This window comes from Oryzias latipes, chromosome 21 (assembly GCF_002234675.1).
Source record: "Oryzias latipes chromosome 21, ASM223467v1".
Taxonomy (NCBI): Eukaryota; Metazoa; Chordata; class Actinopteri; order Beloniformes; family Adrianichthyidae; genus Oryzias; species Oryzias latipes.
Window position 1 is genome coordinate 29,653,964 of NC_019879.2, and position 11,191 is coordinate 29,665,154.

The following is an 11,191-nucleotide window of genomic DNA, read 5'->3' on the forward strand; positions in this document are numbered from 1 at the left end:
ACTAAAAACTCCTCAGTCTGGTTTAAAACAGATCAAATTTGGACAATCCTTCATGCATCTGTGTTTACAGCAGGCATCCATCAGTATTTCAGCAGAGCTTTTTCCTCCTCTGTGTCTTAAATTTTTGATTGTGGGCGGGGCTGACCTTTGGTCTACATTTGGATCACAGATTGGGGTTTTCAAATATTGATGTCTTAACCTGTATGCAGCATTTGATGCTGTTGCTGACATTCCTCATGTATTAACGAGCGAGTTGCTGATGTATGGACAGATGTTCATGCTGAAAAGAAGCAAAGTATGTTGTGGTTTTTGTTTGTGTTTTTCATGAATGCATTTCATTATTTCTGGAATGAGTTTGACAAATGCGTTTGTTTTTTCCCCCTCTTGTATTGTGTACAATTAATGCTTCAAATAAACCATAAATCATTCATTTCAGTGAATTTTCCAAACATTTGTTCATGCATTGTTGACATTTTTGTCACATTTATTAAGTCTTTTGGGTTTAGTAGTGTGAAAAAGCTCCACCTGAGCAAGAATTCAGACGTGAAAAAAAATTCACACCTTTTAGTTGCCATCAAGCAAAGACTTCAGAGTTTTAACACCATATAATTAACATTTATTTGAATCCAACCAGATGTGGTTTATGTTTCTTTTATGATAAATCAAATTGTTTTTTTGCTTCTAATGACCACTCGTAAATTTCTTCCCGAATTTTCTCTTCCCAACCACCAACCAGTATGTCGAGTTACTTTGGACCAATTACTACCCGCTGGGTGATTTGATAAAGTAGCAGACGGTTAGAGTTTAAAAGCAGAGTGAAGCCATGTAAAGTAGTCATTTAAATCAATTTCCAATTAAGAAAGCTTCCCACCTGTTTGTCCTTAGAATTAAGTTGAGGTGGAGTAATTGAAGGTTTGGGAGTTGAGGCAATTCCCTGAGGGATTTTTCATTTCCATTTAAATGAGCTCGCAAATGCACTCCTAATTTTCTCAAATCATTATTGAACAGGAAAAGATTTGCTGTGGCCACTTTCAGTTTTTGCTTTAGAGCCAATTTCTTACTTTCTGTCAGCTGAACTGTGTTTGCTGCTTTAAAGTCTCCAAAATGCTCACATTGGGGGGCGTTCACTGACCTGTGAGTTCCAATGAGTTTAGCAGCATTAGTTCCAACACAGTACATTGTGTTAAAAGACCTACTCTAATAAAAAAAAAAAGTGCTTTTTAACATGTTGCATTTTGCTCATGACGGAGGCCATACTGTATATAAAAAAAGATTAAAACTGTCTTTCTGAGTATTTCTTTTCCCAAATGGCGATGGATCAGGATCAGACAAAAAAACTGCAGTTGAGGAAGGCCCATTTGTGGCGCTCAACTGAAATGGTTACGCCAAAGTCTCCAAATCAGACACATCTACTATTGCTATGTCTATATGCCTCGCCAGTTTTGTTGCACCGCTAATGTAAGCTTGGCGTTGTAAAAGGCTGTAAGCTAGCGTGAGAGCATGTAAACCAGGGGGTATTCCAGAAGGCATGTTTAAACTACACTGACTTTAACCCTGAACTCTGGCTGAAATCCGCCTGAACTTGCTTACTCTGGGTATGTCTGTTCCAAAAGACCGGATATGAGTTTACTCTCGACTTGGTAACCCTGGGTTAATGCACGTGCACAGCAGGTACATAAGGACATTCTCAATAGAATCATCATGGAAACGCGTGGAGGAAAAAAAAAAAAAAAAAAAAGAGCGCTATACTTCAGTGAGACGGAGTCGAAGATTTTAATGACGGCGTATGAAGATTATACGTCCATCAAAAAAGTAACACGGCTGCATCATCAGCAAAAGAAAGAGTTTCTGCTTGGAGAAAAAGAACGGACAAAGTAAACGCACGAGTTTCTATCTCATTTCTATTTTCATTGTGACTCATATATACATATTTTGAACTTATCCAACTTAAATGAAATAATTACTTCAATTGGTAACAAGTAATTGAGTTAATTTTCTTTCAACCTAATTCATTACATCTACCCAACTCAATATTTTTTTACAACTCAAATTTACATATTTATCTAACTAAATGTCATTTTACTTCAATTCAATAATCTTTTTTCCATCTCAATTTATTGCACTTCTTGAACTCTCATGTCTAAGTTTGAGCCTGCAGATAAACCGGTACTCATTTTTATAACCATAAAATGAAACAAAAAGGATTCACAACATGAAACATAACATCATTTACCATTTCTGGGACTTTAACCTTACACCTCACAGTAGTAGGGGTGCTAAATAAACTCATCCTCTCACTCATGGTGCTGAGAGAATTAAACATAACAGGATAAAATAACTAGACACACATTTGGTCAAATACCCACACTTAAACCCAAATCCGTCCAGACAGGCAAAGGGAATAGTATCCCAGAATCCCTTGCGGTGCCGATCTAACAGCAGCACCAAAGTTACACCTACTTAATTGAATTAATTTGAATGACATTAAAATAAATGTCTGATAACTATGTGTTATTTTTAAGCTGACTTAGCTAAAAAAAATGATTTATCTTAACTGAAGCAAATAATTAAGTAAGATCAATGTAAAAAAGTTTATCTTTCCAACATCCAAACGTGGTCTTATCACCCTCTCACGGTGGAAAAAGTATTATCTGAACTTCTTCATCCACTAAATCATCTTCAAATGGACACGCCATGCTGCTTCACCTCTCTGTAAACAAACCAACCTTCAACTAAACCTGCTCCAGACCAGGTTATGTTCAGAGCATGAGTTGCTATGGCAACTTGACCTACACTGAAACATACATCCATTTCTGGAACCGGAAGCTGAGGTTATCCGCTTCCTTAGCCTCAAACTTACCGTGGGAGCTAGCATAACCTGCTTTCTGGAATACCCCCCTGGGGTGCCCAAATCCAGGCCTCGTGGGCCGGTGTCCTACACGTTTTCCAACCAACCTGTTATTGAAGCTCCTCATTGGCTAAACACACCTGATCCAGGTAATCAGCTGCAGATAAGGCAGGATTTCTGGAAAACTAGCAGGCCCTCAAGGCCGGGATTTGGACAACCCAGATGTAAACAAAGATGTTGGGATGTCAGCAGTAGCTTACTTCCATGCCAGCTGTCCCGCCCACAACTCAGGTAAATTTCTGAAGACCTCCTGCTGCTCTGCAGAATCTACGTCTTAGAAAACAACATGTTTTCAGATTTTGCCTAAGAACTGCACAATCATAATTACTATAAAATAACCCAAAGTGGGATGTCCACTCGTGGACCCCAGATCTGAAGATGTTAAATCCATCCCTGCTGCCGGAGAAGCAGCTGCAAACAAGTTCAACCATTTATATTCACAGAAAATGGACTTTTCGCTTGAAAACTAGAAGTTGTTTTTTGTAAAATGATGGCACTTCAGCCAGTCCCCCTGGTTGCCATGGTAAAGATCCCTCCTTCTGTTGCCTCCAGTCGCCTCTGAAGTTTTGTGTTTGAGTGCAGCCAATCAAGCACCGCAGGAGGTCTCATTGACGTCTTTCTCCCCGTGTTTTTGAAGTTTAAATAGCCAAAGGGTCTTCTATGCCAACAATTTCAAAATCCTAGGTTGCAGTGTTCAGGGAAAATGATCTGCACCTTCCCTTTACTGAGAAACTGCAGGGAACGGACATCAATATGAAACCATGAAAATAGTCTCAAAGAAGTACGTCTGTTTCATCCACTACAGCCGTTTGCATACAAATGTTTAGCTTCATTTCAAACACTTGGAATTCATTCAAATGGATATTAAAGTAACGTCAAAATACTTCCAACACCAAGTCTAGCCATCAGACAAGAACTGGTTTTCAGTCTGAATCTGATAAGTAAAGGGTTGTTTTTTATTCATTTGTCCCCTATTAAAAAGTACACAAAGACTCACTGTTTATCCACATGCTACACAATACCTCAGTGCATAAGTAGAGCATTTAAAATCATTAGATCTGTTTTCTATTCATCCTCAATTTCAAAATAATTAAAAAACTATCAGGTGACAAATGTTGAGGTAGAACCCTCTTAGGAGTAAACAGAAAAACACAGATTAAGAAATGTTCAATTTAAAATTAAAGAGCAGCTTCAGACTGTAGATTCTGCTGACCTGTTGTCAATTAGTTGTTTGGAGCTTAAAAGAAAGGATTTGTAATTTTTTCTATGGTTTAATGTGTGCTAAACATTTCTAATTTAAGGATTATGTTTAATAAGACACATTTTAACGACAGCATATTATAAGTAAAGAACTTGCTGAGGAGAATAAAGTTCTCAGAGTTAAAGTGAAGCTAAGCGTTGGTTTCCTCAAGGAAGCACCATTATGTTGCTGAGCTTCTCTGGAAATGTAGAGCTAGATTTTCAGTCAGTTCAGTTCCTTGCAGATAAAATACCAGCATTTCAAAATAATGGTGTTATGCCAAATATTTGGCAAAAACTAGGAAAGGGATGATACTTTTCAAGGACCCTAACCTTGTTTTTTCTATGGGTTAAACCTTCACTTTTTGCAACAACCTTCAAAAAACATTTAAATTTGTTTGGCTGTAGCACATCAGGAGTCAGAGTAGAGAGTGGTGAGCTCAGTGAAGGCAACCCGAGGATTCCTGCAGAATGATGGGGTCTGGACATTTCAATGGTCATTATGAGACACACGTGAAGAGACAGTTTGAGGCTGAGGAGGGGGAAGGGGCGCTGGTGACACCATGCAGGGACTGAAGAACCTGTTAGGACAAAGGGAGGAACAAATGACCTTTCAGACCCCCGCTCCACACCAACATTTTTAAGATTTGGCCAATCAAAATCTCTCAAACAGATCGATCACAGATGAAAACAAAACTGCCACAAGCCTTTTGTCCATGAGACAAACATCCACATTCAGCTGGTGCAGGAGCAGTGATGCGCTGTGACAAGCAAGGACATGAATAGGGCTACAACTGCAGCCGTCTCCTCCGTTCCCGATTAGGAGCTTCTGCTTCTACTGGACTCCGAAGACATGAGGTTACATTTCTGTGTGTACACTAATCAGTTTCTCACAGCTTTTATGGAGTTTGATTAATTACTATCGTGCTCAGACATGTTTCAACATGCTTTGGTCTTCACCCGCTGTTCCATCATACACTCCACTTATTAAGAAGCCAAAGCAGCTTCATCTTTCAGAGACAAAAGGAATTCAAAATCATTTACAGAAGCAGGAAGAGAAAGAAATGTAGAACATGCACACACACACACACAGACACAAAGCATACACAAATGCATGGAAATTAAAGGAAATGTTGATGTCAATATTTGCATTCAACAACCCTTAGGTTTAAAAAGAAAATGGCCCACTTTTTGATATATAAAGACCATTTTAAAAAATAATTCCGGTGCCACAGAAGCTGAGACAGATGTTGGGGTAAACTGGATACACAGCAGAAGCTGTGATCACTTGAAGGCAGATGTTCTCATGAATAAATAACTAGATTATTGAGTGTGAAATGTTGCAAAATAATGTTAAAAAAACCTCAAAAAAGAAAAGAAAGTGTAAGTAATGTAATGTAACGACTTAATTCCACCCTCAATTACAATGCAAAGAAAAATCTATATATTTCTGAGTTCTAGCAACTTCTGTTCCAACGCAGTCTTTAAATTATTGTTGTTATGGTCAGTAGATTTCTTCATTTTTGTGTTTTAAACATTTGATGCCATTTATTTTCTTTTTACAGAGGCTCACTGCAAAGAAAACTGTTAATAAGAAAAATATAATAACTTCAGTGTCATTCATTTGCCCTTGGTTTGATTTTTCTTCAACGGTCAGCGTTTGTTCTCCAAAAGACGTTATAGGTTTCTGGACTCACATATGTAAGGGTTAATGGCCGACCAAGTGTGCATTATCAGAACTTAACGCACGCCATGGAAGCCTGAGCGGATAAACCCGCTTGCAACGTGGTCACTTACAAATGAAATAAATGTTGCACCAGTTTTTAGTCCTTTATTCTTGTTATTTTTACGGTTTGAATCACCTTTTTCACAAAAAGCCGACTGTTTGTTACGTGACAACGTGCATGAAAGGTGAGAGTCCATTTCTTAAACTCAATACAGAACCGTAATCGCCCAGACAGTTCTTGTAGAAACAAAACCTCCGCCAAGTTTTCCATCAACATTTTTAAGAAAAAGCATCTAAATGTGGGAGTCACAGCTGTAAACCAAGGCAGAAGCAGGATAAGAAACTGAACAGGAGACACTAAAGAGCCACTCCAATGGAATTGGTTTTTGAACATCTAGTGGCATTTTTCTGATGGTGGTGGACATTTACAAAGATTCGATTCTGGTTTTATTTATTTTTTTATTCAAATTGTTGTAAATCAGGCAACGTAGGCTGGGAAAGGCGGGCAGGGTTGCTCTGCACCAACAATTGTCCCCCTCAACTCAGAGGTGAATTCCTACCGAACTCCTGTCGCTCTGCAGGAATATGTCCTAGAAAATCTTTTTTTTATTTTGCCTAAAACTGACATAATCATAATTAAAAGAGCACTGCAGACACTATAGGTCAGAAGATGATCACAGTGGAACTTTGAGGCAACGAGACATATTTTTCTTTTCATTGTTGTATTGCTCTGCGTGGGAAACAAATCTGATCAAACGTTTCTGTTAGTAAATATCTGAATACTATTAATAAGCTAAAGAGTCATTTTCTATCTTCACAGGAGCTCAAAAGAAGGTAATGGAAGAGAACTGCAGGCACAAAGATGGGGAAGGCAGGGTGGATGATTACCGGTAAGTCATTAATCGTTGGGCTTTATTGGATCAGGAGTGTCAGGGGCACCTGCGATCAATCAATCCTTATGTAATCTGCTCAGGGAAATCTTGTAAAGCATCAGTCATTACATCATGCCTTTGTATGACTCCACAAACCAAAACAATGTCAGAATAAACTCTAGAATTCAGTTGCTCTTTTCTTCCACAAGAGCATTAAAGGAAGTAGGTCAAGAAATGTCAAACCCCAGTTCTCCTGCTTGTATCAGCACACAGTCTAGCTGCTCTCCAGTGTTTCTATGACTTTTTTTTTGGTAAATTCCCTGTTGTTCCCACCACCCTTCCTGTGACCGAGACCTGCCTTGGTAGATCAATGGACCAGCAGGAGGTTGGGACTTTAATTGAGCTGTCCTGAAGGGCAGAGGATGTTTTAATGAGCCCCGGTCCTGTTTTCATCCTGACCTTTGAGCTTCTTCCCTACAGGTGTCCATCCTCTCAACTTAAAACGAATGTATGGGCTTGTCGAGCGACCCCACAGGTCTTTATCTCACCCAGATTCTCTTGACATTTTCAGCCAAATATCTGTAAGGGGATTTTTTTTTTGCATCCGTTTGACACATCTGTTTAGCACTTTCTGTGTCGTCGTCTAGCAAGTAATGGATCTTTTTAATTAGGTTCTTAAGTCAGAAGGGAGAAGAAAAATGGAGGACAGGGGCCCTTAAGGAGACAGAAAACCTGAACCACTGAAAATGCAGCAAGTTTCTACTGAAGATCATGCTGGCTGACACATTCATAATTGTAAAAATGACTGAAGTACACTCAGAAAAAGACCAATAACAAAGGAAGACGCTTTGATCCCATTGAAAGGCTTCTTCACCATTGTGCTATCTTTTGGGGTCCAGATGACCCCACTCTCAAGTGGGGTCAAAGAGTGGGTTAAAGAGGCATTAAGGCCAAACTCAAGAAGAGCTAAATGATAAACTCTTTTCCTCACCGCTAAATACTCAAAAAGAAATGTTGTTTTCACCATGGAACTTTTAGTGCTTTTCTTTGAATGAACCCAGCAACACGACAACGCTCAGTGGCCTCTAGCATGTGTGGAAACCCCACAACCCTTAAAATCTCAAAATAAATGCAAACAGAATTAAAGCTGCGAGCAGAGTTGTATAGACCGCAGGCGCTACCCGCCAGCCCCGCCCACCTTTGACCCGAACTTACTTGCTATGACCCACATATGAAAACCCGCCGACCCCCCCCCCCCCCCCCATTCCATCCCTGTCAGGCTGGTCAGAGCTGCATGTTATTGTTCGTTTGTTTTTAATGGCGGCTTTTCTGTTGGCGTTGTCTCCATAGCAACCATTTTACTTTTGGTCACGTGAGGATCCTGAGCAGATCTAAGGAAGTTTCAGAAGAATCTGCAGAAGCAAGCTTTTGGATTTCCTTAGTCACAGAGGTTATTTGGTAACCACGCCCACACTCCTAATATGTTCATATCCTATCATTTTTTTCAGCCACGTTCCATGCTTTACATTTTCACAATATCCCGTAAAAAATAAAAATAAAAATGCAAGTAAGAGGAGAACGCCACTTTTGCGAGCTCATCGTGAGCACGGCATTCAAAATCTACAACTTGTAATTGCAAAGAGTGGAAAGAGATTTCAATCATAAATAAATATATATTTAAATATAATATATTATATAAATATATTAGAACACAACAGTAAATATTTGTTGTACTGCTCTTTGATATTACCATATCTCACTTACTGTATAGACATTTGTGGGAATAATTCTAAGAGTTCACTTCATCCTCTCTTTTTACTTCAAAAACCAGCCGTCAGAATTGTACATAAAGCCGGAAATATTGATCATACAAACAATTTATTTAATCAATCTAGACTTTTAAAACTGTTTGACCTTGTGGATTTTTACACCAACAACTTGTATACAGAGTCAGTGTGAAATTGTTACCATTCAATATCCAGAAACAGTTTTTAGAAAATGAAGAAGAAACAAACTGAGGAAATGTAGGAACTTCAAGATCAAACTGATAAGAACCACAAAGAAAAGTTTCTGTGTGTCGGTGTGTGGCACTAAACTTTGGAACGGGTTCAGTAATGAGCTCAGACAATGTTCAAATATCCAAATATTTAAGAAAATGTAGAAAGAAACTCTGATTTCAGGATATGAAGATAAGAGGAGTTAAGGATCAACAGGTGTTTGAATGATTCCAAATTATTTCCAAAAATGTGTAAACTTGATTGTGTTGAAAGAATCAAAGCTCTTTTAATTACAACCAATGAGTATTACATTGTAATGTGCAATAATGATTAGTGAAATGTTTAAATTACAATCAATAAACTATTGATTTTCTTTACTTGATCTGCAATGTGTAGCAATGATTACCGTTTTATTGTGATCATGTGTTCTAATAATCAATGATTATTACATAATGGATACTGTTACTGTTTACTGAAATCATGAAAGAAAGAATCTGTTGGATCAGAACCAGATTACAAAAACTGTAAAACTATAAAATAAATTAACTGAGCAGGGGTGGGATTATATAAATTCGCTTCTTTCTGCTCCTTTTCAAGCAATAAATCAACGTTAATGATCACTGTATTTCATTTAGCAAATGTGATTTAAGTGACTTTTTTGTTTTGTTTTATTTTCTGTCTTTTTAAACTATGCATTTCAACATTTCTGTAATGAGTTTGATAAATATGGGTAAATTATTTATTCCTTCGACTACAATGCTTGAAATAAATCAATGAATCAAATCAAAATCCCCCCCCCCCCCAATCCCCAATGAAGTCAGGAAATGCTGGATGAAAAGTCCTGTGGAATATTATTATTTAATTCCTATGAAATTTATGTCAACAAAACTCCAGGGGGGTGAAAAATAACTCGAACAAAAAAAAAATTATAATTAAAAAAAAAAAGTTTCCTTTTCCCAAATAAAGGGAAAACGGGAAAATTTCCAAATTTCTCATTTTGTCACATAATGCCAGCCATAGGTCCTGTGGCCATCCCATAATGATTTCAAAACTTCCTTTGGATATCCCTGACATGTTTTTTGATTTCGTCAGAGGATATGTACTTTTTTTTGGGGGGGGGGGCTCCATTAGCGATTTCCCACCCATTTCTTTTTTTTTTTTCCCCATTTTTGTCTGCAATTATGTCATCGTTTTTTTTTTTGTTGTTGTTTTTTTTGGGGGCTCCCTTCAGACAGACAGTGACCTTCACTGTTACAAAGAACATTTCAGAAATAGTCCTTCTCACCGTTCGGCATCGCGCTCAAGCACAGTCACTCACCCCCCAGGTAACAGACACTTACATTTGGTCATAACGATCAGGAACCTCCGGATGGAGAACCTGAAACGCAGGCCGAGGCTGAAAGGGTTCAAAAATGACCTTAAAGATGAGCTCAGGGAGCAACAAAAGAGTGACAAAGCTGCCACTCAGGTTAATGACCTAAATACAAACAGCTGAGGATCTTTAGGACCTAGAACCAGGAGTGACTGGCAGGAGAACACAAACCTGAGAGCAGAACATGAGAGGAACCAAACCCACAGACATCATCCTCACACATCTCAAAGTTAAACCTGGACTTCTTTTAGACTGTTTGAGTTGTGCAACGTTGCACTTTTTCTTCATATTTATCGTTGTTTTTTTGACAAATGAAAATGTTCCTGTTTTTCATCTCCCCCATTTTCCTGAGTTTGGTCAGAGTGGTTCTTTCATTGTTTTCGGGTGGCAGCGGGGGTCCGTCTTCCTGACTGGTTCCTTTTGTTGATTTCTCCTTATTAGGAGAGATGGTGCTTGTAAAAGATTCCACTTAGCTATAGACCAATTCAGTTTTCTTAGCTTTCCAGCCATAATATAAAATTCCCAGATATACAATTCAATCTCCAAGTAGGTTATACCTTAAAACATTGTAGTTTGGTCACACGCTTCTCTCCTGCTTATTTTCTTACAGCCTGACTGCAGTTTCTGCTTTTGTCGTGACGTACAGGAAATTCATTTTAGTTCCTCGGGACTGAAACAGAATGGCGGCGCAGCTCAGAACCCAGGTTTTCAGCGGCCTGCAGCGTCTAATCTCATTGGCTGTGTGCCACATGGGGGGGGGGGGGGCGGGGGGGGGGGTTTGCTTCAGAGGAGGGATAATCCCTAAACTCACCTTCCTCATTCATGCTCTGACACACCAGGTGTCACAGAGACAAGTCCCCAAAACAAAGAGAAGGAGCTTCGTAACAGCTCCTGCAGCGGCTGCTAAAACTGAATAAAGTTTCTCATGAAAAGACCTTTGTCTATATTTGGACACAGATGCAGACAGCAGCATCGTGTAACCCTTGTGCTATCCTAGGCTCTTTAACGATGGGAGTTGGGTCATCTAGACCCACTAGACAGTGCTCTGAACCTTTTTTCTTCAATGATTTGTGATCT